This window comes from Stegodyphus dumicola, chromosome 11 (genome assembly GCF_044657685.1).
Source record: "Stegodyphus dumicola isolate Sdum_Otavi_A_Nest chromosome 11, ASM4465768v1".
In the NCBI taxonomy this organism is placed as follows: Eukaryota; Metazoa; Arthropoda; class Arachnida; order Araneae; family Eresidae; genus Stegodyphus; species Stegodyphus dumicola.
Genome location: NC_140778.1, coordinates 101,136,577 through 101,152,297, shown reverse-complemented (window position 1 = coordinate 101,152,297; position 15,721 = coordinate 101,136,577). Strand labels below are relative to the sequence as shown.

The 15,721-nt window shown below is 33.2% G+C and overlaps 1 protein-coding gene across 2 annotated transcripts in view; it reads right to left on the bottom strand.

The window, feature by feature from the left end:
• The window catches only part of LOC118193031 (epidermal growth factor receptor-like), a 184,356-nt gene extending 169,697 nt beyond the window's left edge, over positions 1-14,659 (bottom strand). Inside the window, exon 1 of one of the 2 annotated variants that reach the window (XM_085827030.1) lies at positions 14,300-14,659. The gene's annotated coding sequence lies outside the window, so the exon portion shown is untranslated. The remainder of the gene's footprint in view (positions 1-14,299) is intronic. The other variant, XM_085827028.1, reaches the window with a different exon arrangement.
• Between the last annotated feature and the right edge of the window lie 1,062 nt (positions 14,660-15,721).

Here is a 15,721-nt window from a genome sequence, read left to right as displayed (position 1 = left end):
TCTGCTTTCGAAGATATGTTGCGGTGAAAGATGATGCACATTATCTTTTTAAGATTCATATCAGCCTTAATCACTTTGTTTACTGCGTGCACTGAGCATTTTAATGACTTCGCAACTGTTCTTTGACTCGGCGGATTTTCTTTTAACATTACAAATTTTACCTTTGCAACATTCGAAACATTCCGTTTTTCCTTGGATATGTATTTGTAACAATTTTTCCACTTGAAGCCAAACTTTGACGTTTTCTTTTCCTTTCTTGTTAACATTATTACCTCAAGTAGCTTTAGATATCGAAAAATCATGGCTTTCACAGCATTTTTTTTGATAACTACATACGAATAATTTTCTTCGGAACGAGCATAAAAACAGTCCTCCATCCATTGCTTCTATTTAAAAGCGCCATTTTGCATGAAAACAAAACTGTCAAGTAGCAGACGATAATTTATACTCGCAAAAATATAGTTGAAATTTAAAAAAAATTTCCAAGCAGACGATTATTTTGACAGCAAGGCAAAATCATCCAAAAAGTGTGCCAACAGCCACTGTAAATGAAACTGCTAATCAGTGGTCTGGATACCCCCAGAGAATCTGAAATTACGTATGCCAAAATTACCTGTCTAACCATGAAAGAACGTTTAGCTTTATATGATTAAGCGTATTATTTATTCCTCCCCAATTCACACTAGCACTTAATCACACTTCTGAAAATATAAATATATATTTTAGATTAAATAACTGCGGGGCTATCGTTAAATGATATGTGGTGTATAAAGCGAGATACTTTTTATCTAGTACTTTCATATAGATATTAAATATGATACTGTATTACGTGAAAATGCATTATCTAATACTTTGATATAGCTATTAGATGTGATACTGTATAGAAAATATATGAATTAACCGTCATATATGACACTGAAAAATACACGATAAAATTCTACTTATTTATAAACTGAATGAAATTCAGAACTACAGACGTTAATACGATGTATAAAACTAACTAATCACTAATTAAGACACAATAACACGCCGAATAAATACTAATTCAGAAGTCAAACAACAAAAATCAGCGTTATAGGCGGTTTTGCAGCTGAAGATGATGGTTCGGTAAAACCATCGAAACTAGTCCTGTGAAAATTTTGTAGGTATAACGCTGATTTTTGTTGTTTGACTTCTGAATTAACTAATCACTATTCCGGTTGGGCGGCATATGTAGCATTAATATGGCGAAGTTCCTTTTGCGAGTCCTCTGCGGAGGCATCTCTCTTCTTAGCATATTCAGATAATCTAGTCTAACCTAATCGAGAAATTATGCAGCAGTTTCAGTTCTCAAAAGTGCCAATGCCTCAGAAGCATTAAAAAGTTATTTTACTATTGGTTTTATTCTAACTCCAGCAGACGAACGATTTTTTTAAAACTTTAAAATGATTTTTGTTGCAATATTCATTAATAATAATAATTAGTAATTTCAAATAATTCATAACGAATTAAAAAAAATACAAGGCCCGTAACTGGTCAGGTGAAAAATTTAAATTGCGCAGAAGATTCTAAAGAACAAAGTGATAAAAAAATAGTTTCTTATTGATTGAAAGTAATTACAAAATTCTTTGCGTATGATTTGGCAACGTCTCAGATTCAAACCAGATTTACAAGAATTTGGCAATATGTCAAAACGTCAAAACCTGAACATTAATTTAAAACTATTACACTCATAGTTATTTCTGGTGGTCAGCATCAACGAAACAATGAAAACCCATTAATCTGTTTCCACACTTTTCAAAGAACTTGAATAAAAGAATTCTGATATTTATTTCAAAGCACAGAAAAAGAAGAATTTAAGGAAGACAGGTGAAAAGAGAAATTCGAATAATGAGTCATGCGTTGATGTTAAGAATTCAATTAATCATAGTCTTCTTCTCAAGAAGTCAAACGGTTTGATACATCCAGCTTCCCACCCGTTGTTTTCAGAAAAAATGTTTCTATTTTTGAAGAACAAGAAAGGAAAAAAAAAAAGGCATAAGCAATACACAGAGTTCAGTTTTTGTTCCTGGCAAAAGTCCATAAAAGAGAGAAAAATTGTTTAAAAAATTCAATGCACATGAAAATAAAACAAAAGATTGGTAATAGACAGGAAAACTCGTTTAAAAAACAACTATTTTTAAAAAATTCGCATCAAAATCTAGATTCTTCATTATTTAATTTATTTACATATTATACAGGGCTCTAATATTTGGTGGCAACAATCTGAAAAGTGATTCGTCGTTAATAGTGAATCCAAGCAAAATGTCAAAACGAATTTAATAGCCCTCCTGGGCTAACGCCCTTTGGGCTAAAAATCATACCTCGTCAAAAAGCTTAAGAATTTATTTTTGCTTTTCTGTTACTAACTACTACTTTTACTTCTAACTGACGCTGTTAATCAATCCGTTCCGAATGATTTTTCAAGCACTAGAAATCAAGCGCAGTATTATCAGTTGAGATACAGAAAAGTGTCATAACTCTTTCCCGCCAAATTTCACTTATTTGACCTTCGAAAAGATGAGGGAGAAAAAGAACGAAGTTGCAAAAAGAATAGCACTTTTTTATACCAACATTCCATTCGGACGATCTTGATCTGATTCGCTTGGATAATTAATTCTATTGCCGAGAGCTTCTACCGGGAGAATGAACAAAAAGGTAACAATTTTTCAGCGATAATACATAAACAACATTCATTTTGGAATTCGGCAGAGATCTAAATTTCTGGATCAGTATCTTCGTTATGCTCCATTAGAATCCTTTTGTTCTTATAGAGACAGCGTTCGCCACCTATCATGAGGGAGGTTAAAAAATCATTCCAGCATTTCATAGCATACCTTTTTTGCTTTTCCAACGCACAAAAGAAACTATTACTCATTAAACTTAATGATTTATACCAATTATTTACAAGTAATTTATTATATTACCAATTATTTATAAGTAATTTATTATATTACCAATTATTTACAAGTATTTATTTAATTTATTATCTACCAATTATTTACAAATAATTTTATGGTATTTAATAATTTATATTAATTATTTTACAAAAATGAACTAAAGTAACCTAAAGCGTTAATGTTTTATAATCTAAAAATGTTAAATCATATGTGAATCCATTAACCTTTTTTGTAACCAAATAATAACCTGAAGATGTTAGTTAATGCGTCATGCTAACCTCATAATAACTTACAGATATAAATTTATATATGGTTTTAAAGTCGCTCAATCAGGATAGTGGCCAGTGACTCTGATTGACGTACCAAATGTTCCAGGTTCGAATCCCGGAGAAGGCATGGATGTTTGTAGAGTGTCGGCGCGGCACTCTAAATATGCGGCGAGGTGAAAGTCCTTCAAAGAGTTTGGTGGTAGGAGAAGAGGAGTGGAAAATACTTGGACCCGTTCTCTCCCAGGATGAAGCAATGGCGAAAGGGATGCTTGGGTTAAAAACTCTGAGAATACCTGTTTTAAACCTCTGTTTCATTTTTAGACAATCACCCCCTTCCTTTCCTAAACTCGAAAAATACATGTACATTTTAAATTGATATAATTAGTCCAAAGGGATTTGAATTCCGAAGGACTATTAGCTTTGTTTTGGCATTTTGCGGCGGACTCATAAATGTCGGTTCACTTTTCAAACTGTTGCCACAAAATGTTAGAGTCCTGCATTATATTTGAAGAAATTAAATAATGAAAAATCTGCATAAATGTATGTATATTTCTCGTATTGTGATAAAACAACGGTACATAGAGTCATCGAATTTTGAATAACGTAATCCTCCAACGAATATGAGCATGTGGAAGACCAAATTTGAAATTTGAAATTTGTTTTATGATCGATTTCCTATTTTTTAAAATTTTGACGAATTGATTAACAAACTCAAGGATTTCAAAGCGAGCAATGGCAACGTTGTGCAGAAAAAGCATTTTTATCTCCAGCGCGTGAGTCTCTGTATCGGAAATTCTAAAGATATGCTCGTTTTAAAATTATTTTGCGATATTGCTGTTGCACTGGATCTTTTATGGTTTAAGTGCGAGGAACATGATATTTAATAAAGAAAGGTAACACACAAAATGTTAAAAAACGCCCCTTTGGACGTAATTTAAAATCTGAAACATTTCAGTTTTTTTTTTTTTTTTTTAATTTGGTTTTTAAATTTAATAAGAAAATATAGAAAACACTGAAAAATGTCAATACATGAACGAAAGTAGTTTTTTATGTTCATAAACTAAAATTAAATACTTAAGTGGTTAATAAAAGGTTGACGGCATTTCTCCAATGAAAAAAGAAATTCCTCCCTCACCCCCGTGTTGACAATGTCTGTTCTGATATTTTTCAACACAAATGAGAGCTCATAACATTAGCGCTCATCAATAAATTATCACCTCCATCCTTCATTTGGTCGTATATACTGTGAATATATATTATTTTTAGACAGAAAATTATACCTCAATTAATCACTCTACTCAGCAACAATATAATATATATATTTTTTTCAAAGTCAATTTCTACTTAGGTCAACAAAGAAAAATGTTTTTCTTTCTCTAATCATCGCTTGCGTTGTGTGTTAGTTTCTTTCCGCATTCTCCGTTTGTGAAGCAAGCGACATTTTAAAGGGTTACATTTTAAACATATATTATTATCATGTTAATATAGAAATAAGGGGAGAATTTTCGCTGCATAATGGGACATTACATCTGCTTCATACAACTCTATATAACTACAATTCTTTAATTCTGTACACTTTAAAAATCTTACTGTTGCCACTTATTTTTGTTAAATATTACAATCCCATTTATCACAGTTATGTACTATTATTTATAAGTTGTTATAAAATTAATTTTTACAGCACGTGAGAATTTCTAATAAACGGTCATTATTTGTAAGTCTTATAATATACTCAAAATAAAAACAGCATATCTTTAGTTTCGATAAACAGGAATAAATAAGTAGAAATTGACTTCGATAAACAGGAATAAATAAGTAAAAATGTGAAAAAACTGTATAAACATCAAATGTCATGCACTACAAGTTTAAAAAAAAATGTATCTGAACTTGAGTGGACGAATAAAAAGTATTTTATTAACGATTGAAAATTTGAATGACTGAAAATTTGAACAAGGTATAGGGAGAGTGTGAGCTGATTGTAGGAATTTAAAAAAAAAAATGTCATAACTGGTTTAAGCTCAGCTGTGCTGCTAGGTAACCAGACCTTGCTACATCACAAAAACTGGTTTAGGGATTTTGGCATAAAGTTCGAAGTTTTCAACTTTCTACAACAACGGCGCACACCATTACTTTTCAAGGTGAATTTATACTTGGATAGAGGTGCACAGATGCACACAACACGAGCACATAAAAAAGAGATCGGTCGTATTTTGTTTTGTGCTGACATGTGTGTTGGACGCAGTTTCTATTTCGTTAAAAATCAGAAAAATTTGATACTTGAATTTTATTGATAATTTTTTTATTTATATTTTTCGCTTGAATTTTATTGAAAACTAAAACATTTTTATCGTGATCGCACAGCGGCGGGGACACGTCAAACGATCTGCGAGTGCTATGGCGCCGCTGGCATAAGGTTGAGAGCCCCTGCTCTATGCCATTTATACAACCATCTGAACGAAGCCTTAGGCTGTGTTCAGACGGGGGTATAAATTTCACAGCTGTTCGTTGCTAGGTAACCAAACCTTGCTACATCACAAAAACTGTTTTAGCGGTTCTGACATAAAGTTCACAGTTTTCAACTATGCGGACTTGGTATTAGAGCCGACCAATCAGAGCGAACGCGCGAAACCTACTGAGCGGGAAAACAGAACGAGAAAGCTGTAGACGCATCCACGCATGCGCGAATTTAGCTTCTCTAATTGGCTGCAGCTTAGACCGTGTCTCGCAGGTATGAATGGAATTTCCGCAGTTTATACCTTATGAATATGCTTCTATGACATTTATACCACCGTCTGAAGAGAAACTAGATACAGGTTACACATGAGGAAAACCACGAAGACGCCCATGTACCACCCGCTTGTGGGGATTCGAATCACGGTCCGAGTTACCAGTGTTCAACGACTTTACCCGCTCGGTCGCTGGTGCCCCTCCCAAAGAAAAAGATAGTTGGAGTAGTTACACTTAAATTTGCTTTCTTATTACATAAAGAAAAAATTTCGTATCTTATTCATGTAGACAAGAATGTTATTATCTTGGCTAATTCAATGTGCAGTCATATTACGAGAAAATTTTCTTTAGGCTAATGGAAGATTTGTATACTAAGGATTTTGTGCCTTATTATATTCAGCCATGCCGTTTCGTAGGAAAATGTATTAATGAGAGTTGGCTGTAACTAAGAAATAATGTGTAATTTTTTGGAATGTTATTTTAAATGACACATCGAGATCCTTTTAGCGATCCTTAATAGCGAGATCCTTTTATAGCTATCAAGAGTGGTTAGGTGAAATAAGGTTATATGGTTGCCAGAAATACGAACGTGATAGAATCATTCGGAAGCTATAAAAAGCATTCGTTTCCATTTTTAGCCCCAAAATTACGGCAATTTGGATTCCTGATGATAAAGATTTTACCACAATACATTGCTTTCATGCATTTTACTCACCCTCACTTTCAAACAAAGGGCTGTCAAAGTTAGGGCAACACAAAACTTCAAAAGCCGTAGAACGTAAATTCAATCAGGGAACAGGATGCTATTAAGTCGTTTTACAGAAAAAGATAACGATCGATTTTGTTTTTGTTCCAGAACAGTGATCTTGCTGCCAAATTTAGAATACTAATTCAACGACCCTGAGAAGAAATTTACATACTGAAAACGGTGGTCACTACTCGAAATTAAGCTGCTTTTGCAGAAGGAGATGGAAATGATTTTGTTTTGTTTCACAACGAAGTTCTTGTTAGTAGAAAAAGCTGTAGATCTTTCTCTTGCACAGGACTAGAGCAGAATCATCCAACAGAGACCATTCAAGTTTAGTTAAAGCTTGTTTTCTAACAAAACAAGTTGACTGCGTGAGAAATGCTGCGGTTTTCCTCACATGTAATGAAAGTAAAAACCAGTTCCCATTAGTAATTACAACCTTCCATGAAAATAAAGCGTCTGCACTTTCTGCTCGGATTCAACCGACGTAGTAATTATTAGCCCAAAGGAGCGTTAGCTCAGAAGGGCTATTAATTTCGTTTAGGCATTTTACGTCGATTCACTATAAACGGCGAATCACTTTTGATATTGTTGCCACTAAATATTATCGCCCTGTATTATATTTAAAGGAATAAAATAACGAAGAATCTGCATAAATGTAGGTATGTTTCTCCAATGTGATAAAACAACGATACTTAGAGCCCTGCAATTTTGAATAACGTACGATTATCTATTTCATATTTTGTAAAACTTTATTAGGTATTTCTCCCACCTTCTTAGCGTGCCTTCGTGATGTAGTGGTCTGCACGCTGGGCGCGTATCCCAGAGGTCCGTGGTTCGATTCCCGGCGAAGGCGTTGCTCAATTTTCAAGTCTCCTGCTTCCAAAAAAATACCCACTGTCTCTGCAACTTTAGCGAATTTTTATTAACAAACTCAACGATTTAAAAGCGAGAAATGGCAACACTCTACGGAGGGGGGGACATTTTTATGTCCAGCGCGCGAGACTGTAAATATTTTGTGATATTGCTGTTGAATTGAATTTTATGGTTTAAGTGCGAAGAACATGATATTTAATAAATAAAAGTATTTAGCTGTGTTTTTACAATGAATAACATGCTTTATATATATCTTTATAACCGAAAAAAGTAGATTTGATCGAATAAAAATTAATCAGAACATTACACTGAAAATTGCATGGAAAAAACGAGACTTGTTCAATTTTCAATTTCATTAATCAACATCATTGACACAGCTTTTTAAAGAGCATATCAAAATATTTTTAACAGCATTTTTTTTTTTTTTTTTTTTTTTTTTTTTTCCCGATTATCAATCCTCCTAATTTTACGTTTGAAACAGATGATCTCAACGCAGATAAGTTAATCATCGAGATCTGGCGATCCACTGTGAGATCGGGAAGTGAAAGTCACAGCCAGATGTGACGAAAATAACATCTCTGATAATGATAATAATTTCCGCTGCTGTTTACGTGATATTGCCAATATTTAGCGATACAGATTAATGTGATCTTATCACCTTTCATCGAGATGAATCACCACCACATCTTTCAATGCTTGTGCAAGATGTGTTAAGCTTTCGTTTCCCACGATGGTAGAACTAAGTCACAATCATTCCTTCAGCCCCATGACGGCGAGATCTAAAACACGTGGATTTCTTCTTTTAGATTTATATAGCAAACGATTCAGAATCTATTGATCGAAAGGAAAGAATGGTTTGCAACAACTGCAAACATTACTTTGAATGATTTCAGACCCAGATTCAATCAGCCTGAGCCTTAAGAACAGCAGTTTTTCAAGGACAAGTTTTGAGTTATTTGGAGTCACTGCAAATAACGATGTTATTGAGTTATTTAGTTTTGACTTTAACGGCAAAACATGCGAAGGATATATGTCTTAGAGATGGAGAAGGATATAGATTATAGGTGTGTAAACTTATGGCATGACTGCGCCGTCACTCGCTCAAAAAAGAACTGCCTAAATAGGCATGACTTTGATAGCTCCATGATGTGAATGCTCCAAAGAATAGGAGATGAAAGATGAGTGGAGTTTGCATACATAACAGGAGATGGAAGATGAATGGAGTTTGCATACGTAATAGGAGTTGAAGATGAATGGAGTTTGCATACGTAATGGAAGATGATTGTCCGGATGCAATGATGACTTTCAAAAGTAGTTCCAGGGGTAATATTTCAAATATACAAATATGAAACTAATGAAATATTAGGATGCCAGATATGTAAACTACCACACTCTAACACACGGAAATTGAAGGATACCTTCCTGAAGGACCTTTTTCAATTAAGAAAACTGTTTCATGATCCTTTGACGCATGGAGCAAACCAGGAAAACTCCGAAGCAGGCAAAATGCTTGACAGGATTTGAACCTAGATCGAAGTACCAGTATTCAACGGATCTTACTACTCGGTTACTGCTTCATCATTTATTCAGCGACCCCTTAATGACTCTTTTCTTTACTCCTATAAGAGAAAAACTATATTTTGATGACGTGTAATGATTTTGGAGGCTTCCAAAAATCTTCTAGGTTTTTGTGGACCTGAATATTAATCAGAATTTCAATGTCCTTGCTGGAGTACGGACCAAACATAAATATCGTGGCTCATAAACAGAAACAATCTATTTGCGTTTCAGAATGACTGTTGTGATTAATAAGGACAATAAAAATATTTCAGGAAACGGCGCGTGATGTTTATAGGTGTAAGATGATGATGATATAAACTACCAAAAATAAAATATGGTGATGATAATAAACTACCATAAAATCACACCAATATTTTTTTTTTTTTTTTTTTTTGTAAACCTCATTATTTTATTAGGAGAAAAAGGTTTTTTATTATGCCCTGCCGGTGATGCGAACATTTCTATTTTGGCGAATACTCGCAGATCAGCATTCAAGTCCCGGATTTTTTATGAGGAGACACCGCTTTGCAGCAATTCCGCATGAAGTATATTAAGAAGTCCCCCCCCCCCATTAGACGTTTCGGTCTACTTGAATAAAGATGGGGAGGGGAAGAAGCAAGGAAATAAGCCAAAGCAAATAGAAGTTTCTTATAAACATACACCAGTGTAGTGTATTAGAGCTCATACATTCAACATAGATGATGTACTCAACAAAATAAACTTTTACGCTAGACAAAATAAACGGATAAACAAGAATATGAACTCAGAGGTAGAATAAATATCGGTTTAGAGCTTTCTCTTGCAAGTGCTTAAATCGTACTGCTTCTCTTCTTTCTATTTCTTAAAAGTTTGTGCTTCTTTTTAAGCGGAACTTCAATAAAGTGAAGGTCAGGTATGAAGAAATTTCGGACAGCCTCTCGTCATACATGTTTTTTGTAAAAATAAAAATTTTCACTTTTGCATGCATAATTTCGTTAACGATATTATTTTTAGCCTAAACAGCGTTAGCCCAGACGGGCTATTAATTTCGTTTTGGGATTTTGCGTCGAAAACTTTAAGAACCTGAATCACTTTTCAGATTGTTGCCACCAAATATTATCGCCCTGTGTTATATATAAAGAAATTAAATAACGAAGAATCTGCATAAATATATGTATGTTTCTCGCATTGTGATAAAACAACGGTACTTAGAGCCATCCAATTTTGAATAATGTAATCTTCCACCGAATATGGGCATCTGGAAGCCCAAATTTGGAATTAGTTTTATTATCTATTTCATATTTTGTAAGGCATTTGTGAGTTTTTGATTAAGAAACTCAACAATTTCAAAGCGAGTAATGGCAACACTGTACGGGGGGAGGAACATTTTTATTTACACTGCGCGAGATTGTGTATCGGAAATTCTAAAGATATGCTCTTTTAAATATTTTGTGATATTGCTGTCAAATTGAATTTTAGGTTTAAGTGCGAAGAACACGATATTCAATAAATAAAGGTTCTTTAATAATAAGATCACTTATTAGTCCAAAGGGATTTCAGTCCCGAATGACTATTGCTTTCGTTTTCACATTTTGCGTCGGACTCATAAACGTCGGTTCACTTTTCAAACTGTTGCCACAAATGTTAGAGTCCTGCATTATATTTGAAGAAATTAAATAATGAAAAATCTGCATAAATGATTCGTCTATTTCTCGCATTGTGATAAAACAATGGTACATAGAGCCATCGAATTTTGAATGACGAAATCCTACTGCGAATATGGGCATCTGAAATCCCAAATTTGGAATTTGTTTTATTATAGATTTTATATTTTGTAAAACTTTAACGAATTTTTGATTTACAAACTCAATGCTTTAAAAGCGAGAAATGGCAACGTTATATAGAAAAAAAAATACTTTTATCTCCAGCTCGCGAGACTGTGTATATCGGAAATTCTAAAGATATGCTTAATTTAACATTATTTTGCGATATTGCTCTTGAACTGAATTTTATGGTTTAAGTGCAAAGAACATGATATTTAATAAATAAAGGTAACACTCAAAACGTTAAAAAAACGCCCCTTTGGACGTAATTTAAAATCTGAAAAATTTCAGTTTTTTTTTTTTTTTTTTTTTTTTTATTATTATTATTATTATTATTATTATTTAACACATGAAGTTGAAATGAATATCGTAATTTTCATTTAGAAACTCCCAACATATTACATTATTTATTTTCAATTAGCACGTAAAATCATATGAAAAAAGCGAATGAAATCACTCGGAACGTGAAGAAAGATCTAAAAACAGCCACTAAAAGGCGTTGCCACTGCACGACGTTTAATTTACTTCCTTTTAGTGTATCGTTCTGGCTCGGGTTTATCGATTCACTTCTGCATCGTTTCTGGTTAAACGTGATTTTTCGATTAAAAGTGAATTTTATTAAACCGTGGACTTTATTCTTTTCTTTCCCGTTTACATATGCCTTTAGAATCCAGCAAAACAAATCGCCTTTAAAAACTATTTCTTAAAAAAGGATTTTACTAAGATCAGATGCTTTGTTTTGCTTATCACGCATATGAAAGGTGCGAAGCAAACTCTCATTTTGTTTGCATACATAAATTAAGGCAAAATTAGTAATGCTCAAGCCATTTGATCCTGGCGCTATTATTAACATTAGCTGGTTATCAGGAAACGTGTGGGATGGTTTTTAGTTTCTCAATAAGCTAATAATGTTTTCTTTGACGTCTTTCTGAATGTCTTCAACATTTTTCTTCTATTTACAATCCGTACTTTTTATAATAAAATACATACAGGGTAGTTATAATTAAAGTGACCCTATTCAGACTCCTCTAGAACCTGTTCTACTAATTGAATTTTGATGTAATTTGGTGTACATGTTATATGGACCACGGGGAAACGATTTCAGCAATAAAAAAATAGTTCAAATTTTGAACACCAGGGGGGAGGAACCATTCTTCGAGATGGGCCCTTTTCGCAATCCCTTTAAACGACGATATTCATGCAATGCAGCTAAGAGCGCTGCTGTTTTGATAAAACAGTTTTACCACTAAAGCTCGATATTTCTTCTCTTATGGGCATGAGTAAAGATGACAAAGGCACACAAAGTCAATTTCTACAAGTCTCTTTATAGGTTTGACTAATTTGCATAAGGAATTTTTGAAAATTGCTATCTGGTGGTCAAAATTTGAACTATTTTTTTATTGCAGAAATCTTTTCCCCCTAGTTCATATAACGTATATACAAAGTTTCATCAAAATCCGATAGGCAGAACGGGTTCTACAGGGGTCTGAATAGGGTAACTGGGGTTATAAGATAGGGTATACAGAGGTTATAATCCCTGTATACCCTATGACTTTGTTATAACCCAGTGACCTTTGTAATCTGCAAACTATTCTATAGAGACAAAACAGAAAAATTTGCAGGTTGCAATCAATATTCATACTTAAAATCCCACTAAGTAATGAAAACTTTAAATTTTTCTGAAAGTTATGCATGTAAAAAACCTCCACTATATTCATTTTCTATCATTGTTAGGAATTTTTGCAGATTTATAAAAAAATAGAAAACGTTAAAATCGCATTAGTATTTTTCTTCTACTTATTTTTTATAATAAAATACATACAAACAGTGCTTTTTATATCCATTAATAATTTAAATTTATTAATTATCTCTACATGTAATAAAAAGAAGAGTTTGTGGTGTGCGTCCTTTGTTCGTGCTGCGCGTAAGCAAATAGACCCAGGTCTACGAAATTTGGTAGACAGGATGCAGACAAGAACCAGTGCACCTCGAAGCGATTTTTTCAAAATTCGAATGGTTTTTATTATTATTATTTTATGTTTTTTGATGAAATCGCATCAAATCGATGGCACGCAGCCATTATTGCTGACATCAGCACTGTTGCCGCTCGGAAAAATGAGGGCGATAATTCTGTGCAGTTTTTAAATTTAATGTTTCTCTTGGATACTGGACGTTTGTTTTCCGGTACATTTAAAAGCCAGACGAAGGCTGGCCGCATAGCGGCTAGTATTATATAAGACTCTTCCAAGTTTTTAATAATATTTTGGTATAAGTTAAATTTGATATAATTTAAAGATACAATGTGTCTGTAATCTGCAAATTATTAGATTTATTTACGGCAACAAAATAGAAAAATTTGCAAGCTGTAGTTACTATTCATATTTAATTCCCAGTAGCTAATCAAAACTTGAAATTATTTTTTGAAATTTTAAAAATCCTGCTTGTAAAAACGTCCACTATATTCTTTCCCCATCATTTTTACGAATTTTTGCAAATTTATAAAAGAATAGAAAACGCTAAAATTGTTTTGGGTTAAATTTAACAAACGTACCATTGCAAATGTAAGGAATATTTGCCTTAAAAGATTATTAAATTGAATATGAAATGAAAAAGTTATCCTATAAAAGTATTAAAATAATTTACCCCTCTTAAAACATTAAAATTAAAAATCTAATGCAAAATGAATTTATTTACTCTACAAAAATCGCATGCAAAATGCAATCATTTATACTGTAAAAACATTAAAATTGAATACTAAATGAAACCGTTTACTGCAATACCGTCCGAAACTACTGCAATAAAATATAAAATAGTTATTTATGTTTACAAACGCTGAAAGTGGATACAAAATGAAGCTATCAAAAAAAGTTCTTACCCACTAAAAAATTAAATTATTTTCCCTTTTAAAAACAATTTAATAATTGTTCATTTAAAAAAATAAAATCTAATAGGAATTGAATTATTTATAGCCTAAAATATACGTTCCAAAAAAATTTAAAAAATGAAGCATTATATACGCATGCTCATGTCAAGAAAATTCAAAAATAAACACCGTTTACAAATGTTCCAAAAAATAAATAATGAAGTATTTTGTATGTATACTCATGTTAAGAAAATTCAAAAATAAACATCGTTTATATACGTTCCAAAAAATAAGTAATGAGGTATTATATATACGTATTCTCATGTCAAGAGAATTCAAAATAAACTCTCTTTTTACAATTTCCCAACCAACACCTATAAAGATGAGTTTTTCCTGGTGATGTCTTCAGTCGCTTAGCAACTGTGGCAATGTTTATTACCCGTAAATATCCGGGTTATCAGACGCTTGGTTTTCCCATGCAATTTAGCGTAAACTAATCAAAGCCATGCAATAAAATGATAAAGAATGTTACTTACTTAAGAAATTAAGGATCGCAGACGGTAACCTGCGGAAAAAAGCGAAAGAAACCACTTGTTGCTCAAATTCCCGGGCTAGTGGAAAACGGCCAAGCACAAACACATAAACAAGTCTCGTAAGAGATATATGTCACGTGTTAAGAAAAGTTACGTACACATGGCTTTAAGAACGATGCACACAAATTGTACCGAATGCTATTGGAATACTGTTTACTTCACAATAATCATAAAATATATCCGAGTTGGTATCACTTGCAATGAATAAACAACAAACGCAGAGTTTCTCCACCTGCAAAAACACTGGCAGTGCTTTAACAACAGCACGTCTCCTTCTGAAGCCTGGGAAACTCGCAAGTAACGCCGTAGTTTATCCAGCGTCAGGTGGCAACGGACGGAGCAAGGTTACTATTCGTTAACCCGAAGGGAATTCCACGCCAAGTTTCATCGCCAAGGGTTGCCTCTTGGCGCGCTGCGGGAAGCAAGGTAATTTTTGCTGGTTTCGTGCTGCGAGAAGAATTTTAAGTAGACTCTTACGGGCGTCATGATTTAAATACGGATGGACGTAATAAATAGTTGGGGGGGGGGAGAAGAGAGAGGAAAGAAAGAAAAAGGTTCAATAGCATATAGTAATTTTTTTTTCCTTTTAAGTTCAGTTTTGATACTGGATTTAACACTCGTGAAGGTGGATTTAACGCAATTCTTATTTAATAGTCTGGCTTTCTACTTTACAGTTTTTAAAATTTTAGTTGATGAGTTATTATACCAAAGCGCAGACGGGCTCTTAATTTCGTTTTGGCATTTTGCGTTCAAAACTTTAATTGTTGGTTAGCTTTTCAAACTGTTACCACCAAATATTATCGGACTGTGTTACATTAAAAGAAATTAAATAATGAAGAATCTGCATGAATGTATGTATGTTTCACGCATTGTGATAAAACAACGGCACCTAGAGACATCCAGTGTTGAATAACGTAATCTTCCACCGAATATGGATATCTGGAACCCCTAATTTGGAATTTATCTATTTCATATGTTGTAAAACGAATTTTTGATTAACAACCTCAACAATTTCAAAGAGAGCAATGACAACACTGTACCGGGGGGGGGAAGAAACTTTTTATCACCAGCCCGCGAGTCTGTGCAGCTGAAATTCTAAAGATATGCTAAATTTGCTGAGCTCAATATATGTATATATAAACTTGCCAGTTTAAAGGTGAAATTTTTTCCAACTTTACTTAGCATTTAAATAAATCTGTTTATACACATAAACAGGGTTTGCTGATAGCTGCAGTCATATTTAATTATATTCCGTTTCATTTACGCTGATTTTTAATAATTACTGAAAACAAAATTAAAAAGTTAAAAAAAAACTTAGGGGGCTATTTAAAGGACTGTCAAAATTTTTAAAAGCCTTTTTATACC